Source organism: Microtus ochrogaster, unplaced genomic scaffold, assembly GCF_000317375.1.
Source record: "Microtus ochrogaster isolate Prairie Vole_2 unplaced genomic scaffold, MicOch1.0 UNK75, whole genome shotgun sequence".
Lineage (NCBI taxonomy): Eukaryota > Metazoa > Chordata > Mammalia > Rodentia > Cricetidae > Microtus > Microtus ochrogaster.
In genome coordinates, this window is record NW_004949173.1 from 40,273 (window position 1) to 44,564 (window position 4,292).

Here is a 4,292-nt window from a genome sequence, read left to right on the forward strand (position 1 = left end):
CAGAAGTGTGGCCTCATGGTGGATGACATCACAATGGCAGAAGTGTGGCCTCATGGTGGACGACATCACAATGACAAAAGTGTGGCCTCATGGTGGATAACCTCATAATGGCAAGACGTGTGCAGAAGAGATCACATGGTGAGATAGGAAACCAAAGAGCGTTGGTTGGCCTGTCCTTTTTATGACAGCTTGCTTTCACAAGAAGGGACTGGGGTCTTTGAGAACCACATTCATCCCATCGGGCATGCCCAGAGCCTGACTTACATTTTCCTTAGTCTTGTTTCTTAAAGGCTCTGCCGCCTCTCAGCACCACCAGGTGGAGGATGTGGCCTCCAGGCAAAGAGCCTTTGAGAAGTACACTCAAACCACAGGCAAACCCTAGCCTTCATCCGCACGCTTCCATCCCCAGACTGGAGGCTAGCGTGACCTGGTGGAGCGCAGTAGGTTTTCCGAGTTGGTGAGCTGTATGTTATTCTGTCTTTGCTTTTGCTTTGGCTGGGTGGGCACGTCATTTAAACTCATTAGATGATCCTACCATCCATTTATTTTTACCCTGAGATGGCAGAGGTGTGAAGTGCGGTCACATGGTGTGTGATGTGTATGGTGCTCAGTACCCACTGTTAGACAAAGGTGAGGAACGCTGTGTACAATTGGATAAATATACTTACAATGAAGAGCTTCCCAAGCCTTATGACTCAGAAAAGAAAAATAGACGAGGACAGAGGGGCCAGACCTCTTAGCTTGGGGGGTGGGGAGTGAAACTGAACCCGGTGTTACCAAGGATGCTGAGAGCTTTCCAGTGGCTCTGCCTCTGTGGCCAGTAAATTCAGTGGGAAATATACTAGTGATGGGTTATTTGATAGCCCAGACATCCAGCTGATTCAGGGAACGAAGTTTTCCTCTTGTCAACTGGTTGTTAGGGCTTAGTTTTGACTGAGCTCGAGTGCGAGAAGGGAGAGGTGGAGATCTATCCATAACACAAATTGCAATACTTAATGATGTATTATTTTTCAATTTCCCTGTTGGCCGTTAAGGAGCAAGGGCCAAATGGAGTATACTCTCTTAAATGGCAACATGGACACAGTGGGACTGTTGGGAAGCCATTAGTAGCTAACCCTAGTTAATATCTGCTCAGGTAAATGCTGCCCATCACAGGCCCCTTTCCCCAGCTCAATTATTGAAGGATTAAAGGACTTCCCCTAACAGACTCCTTTAAAAGTTTAATGATGCTCAGTGTTGCAGAGGTTGCGTATTGTGCTGTTCAGGTGAAGTGATTTCAGTTTCGCCTTGGCATTCCTGGCTGGCTAATCAGAGAGGGAAGAAGGTTTCAGAGCTCATGTTACCTGTAATATGATAAGATTCACCATCCTTAAAGTCACAGGCTGCAGAATCCAGGAAGCTCACATCGCTGACTTTGCCAGATGGTGTTGACTTTTGTGGACAATATGTCGGGAAAGTATCTCCTGCAGTGGGCCCTCCAATCGGTGTGCTATCCATCCGGGTAGCACCTGTTCTTCCTAGAGATGAAGATGGTTTCACAAGACACTGATGGGGAGTAGTATGTCAAGGCCTTGGTTTGATGCTGTCACTGTACAAAATGTCACTTGCAGGCCCTTGTGGCTCCCTTCAAAGGGGAAGCTTGAATTGAGTTGCCCTTTCAGTATTTATGCATACATAGGCATGGGCACATACCTAGGCACACTTTGTCCCCTTGTATGCCCAAGGATGTTCATATGTGGGATTGATAGAAAGTCTAAGCGCAGCTTTTTTTCTAGGAAACTGAGTCAATAAATCTTGGGGACGAAGCCATGTCTGTAGATTTACTAGCACCAAGGGATGAGTAAGTCATAAGAAAGCTTAAAATTCAAGGACATCAGCGTACAACGAGTGCCTGGACTGGGGTGGCCAGAAGAGCACACTGTGGAGAGCTGTGACACCGGCCTAGATGGGTGATGTCCATCTACCCAAGTGCACATGATGCAAGGTGAGGCACTGACAGCCTTCTGACGAATCGTTCTGCATTCAGAAATCCTGGCACTTAGGGATCATTTCTAGTTTCAAAACTCAATTTACAACAGGATCTACTGTTTGATTGTTGTTCCTTGTTTGACTATTCTGAGGTTGGAGTTCAGGTTAGTGCATATGTGTTTCAATATCCCCCTCTAAAACGAGAAACTATCTTCAGTCCTTGCCTTTCTCTTTGTTCTGAAACCAGCACTTAATTAAAGATACTTGGATATTTAAAGTAAGATTTAGAATTATGGACTTAACCCTTGGTTTTGACCACACTGAAGATAACCTCATTTATTTTTACTTAGCTAAAATTCACTGATCGTTTGGTATATGTCAGGCATTGTTATAGGTACTTGTTTCTGGTGTAGAAGAGCCACCCATACTCGCTCTTGTTGAGGTTTACTGTGGCTTCAGTCTTCTCATTTTATTTATATGGAACTCGCTTCCCAGGGGAACCACACAGACCGCCCATAGAAATACCATTGCCACATGAATAACAGCAAAAATTACTATGATGTAGTTAATAAGGTAGTTTCTATTTCCATGATTTTCAATTTTTTGAAAAATGCTTGGGAGAGCTGTGTAACAGGTTTTTATTAAAACCAGCCATTAATTAATTAATTAATTAATTGCTGTTGTTTGGGACTTCCTTTACCTTTTCTTCTTCTTGATTTTTAAGGAGTTTTTAAAAATTTGAATGTTTTGTGTGTGGGGGGGGGCACTTCTACTTCAACCACATTGTTCTGTTTCCTTTTACTTTTGAAGGACAGTGTCCAGTGTCAGTCTTTGGTTCCATGCATGAAGCTGCCTTCCCATGCTAGTACCTTATGGAACTCCATTTGGGGTTGCTGACGTGATCTGGGTACAGAGACCCTGACTTGCTTACAGATGGTAGTATTCCATTTACTGTTCTTATGACAAAGAAGCTCATGGTTCTGGAGATTCAAGATCATGGATGCCATGGATCTGCTGCACTCTGATGAAGGTCTCATGACAGATAGTATCAAGATGTCAGGAGTGGGCATTGGAGGAAGAGATCCCATGATCAAACAGGAAGCCAGAAGAATATGGGGTCAGAAGGATTGGCTTTTTTTTTTTTTTTAAAGTCATAATCCACTCCTTTGAGAAGTAGCCCAGGTTCCAGGAGAACTACACCTAAGCCTTCCTGAGAGCAGCACCCTGATGCCATAGTTACCTTCCATGAAGCCTCACCTCTAAATTGCCTTTTCATTACTATCTGGAGAGTTAAGCTTCTAATACACAGACTCTTAGAAAAAACACATCCAAACCAATTAGATGCCAAGTCAAGCATCTCAACGTTTTGCACAGCTGTTCTGCGAGACTTCAGTAGCTCTCAGTTTGGGGTTCTCTCACCATCAGGTGGGGTGGGCCACGATGCACCATCTTCAGCATCATTTTGTATGTGGATATACTTACTCCATGGGGACAAATTGCTTCTCCTTTTCCTAGTGATTGACTTATGAATACCATTGGCTCTGGAAGCCAGGTCTTTGCATGTAGAAGAAAATCCTGAGACCAGAGACCCCAAACAATGAAGGAATAGGCTGTGCATCTCCTGGTGCTCTTCAAGAACAAACTGTAGACAACTGGAAAGTTGAGATCTGCCTCATGTGCTCTGTGTCTCTTTGAGAGACAGTCACATCTCTGTCACTGCGTTGACCTGAGTGTTATTGCTTCAGGGTTTTTTCCTTCTATCTCCTTTCACTCCAGTCCTCCTCCCTCAGGCTCATCCGTAGATGCAGAATAAAACCGTGCAGTTTCAGGGTTTCCAAGATGCGCTCTCTAAGAAGTGATGGCTATGGCAGTTTTGATCTCTTCTCACCTCTGATATTTCCCTGGGGAAAGTCTCAACAAGAGACCATTGCTGCATTCACAACTTTCTATTACATTTGGCTCATTCTGGAGCCACCTTTAAACCATAGCTACCTTGTTGAAGAGGACTTGGCATGAGCATGTGGGGAGGCACTCTCTTCCCAGCTGGGTGCCATGTGTGGCACCTGTAGTCCAGCTTTGGGCAGTGTGGAACTGATTCTTGAGCACGGAGCTTTCAAAGTGGCAGAGTAATGACAGCCTTTGTGACTGCTCTTTTTTTTTTTTATATTTTTTTAGAGGTGGAATTGGCTTTTTTTTCTTTCTTTTTTTTTTATTGAAAAAAAGGGAAAAAAAAGTTTCTGCCTCCTCCCAGCCTCCCATTTCCCTCCCCCTCCTCCCACCCTTCTCCCCTCCCCCCACTCCTCTCCCCCTCCCTCTCTAGTCCA